General features: G+C 32.0%; 1 protein-coding gene across 1 annotated transcript in view; it reads right to left on the bottom strand.

Moving 5' to 3' along the window:
• LOC119593559 (S-formylglutathione hydrolase-like) overlaps positions 1-400 on the bottom strand; it is a 4,454-nt gene that overhangs the window by 3,790 nt on the left and 264 nt on the right. The window lies entirely within an intron of this gene.

The following is a 400-nucleotide window of genomic DNA, read 5'->3' on the forward strand; positions in this document are numbered from 1 at the left end:
GCTGCAATTCCCTATGGCATTTTTTAGGTCCTAGGCAAGGTTTTATTCATGTCTACTAAGATAAAATAAACAAACCCCCAATTGGGGAAACCCTAAACCTTTGCCCATATATGAAAAAAAATTTTAAAAAACCCTGTAAATGTAATTATTAAAAAACTAAATTTTGTGGATTTATTCACACCCTAAAGGGGACATCAACAAACTAATAAATGTTTCATATGTAGTAGTATACAGTACTTAATTTCTACAACTGGGTTCTAATACTGACATGGATATTCATTTGATCTATAGGCATTCAAAATCTATTTTATTTTGCTTTTGATTATCCTGACCTGAATTACCCTTCCCATGTGGGCCAACCCTTAGGTAAATAGTACTTTCATATGCATCTATCTATCTA

The sequence above is a fragment of the Penaeus monodon genome, chromosome 32 (genome assembly GCF_015228065.2).
Source record: "Penaeus monodon isolate SGIC_2016 chromosome 32, NSTDA_Pmon_1, whole genome shotgun sequence".
In the NCBI taxonomy this organism is placed as follows: Eukaryota; Metazoa; Arthropoda; class Malacostraca; order Decapoda; family Penaeidae; genus Penaeus; species Penaeus monodon.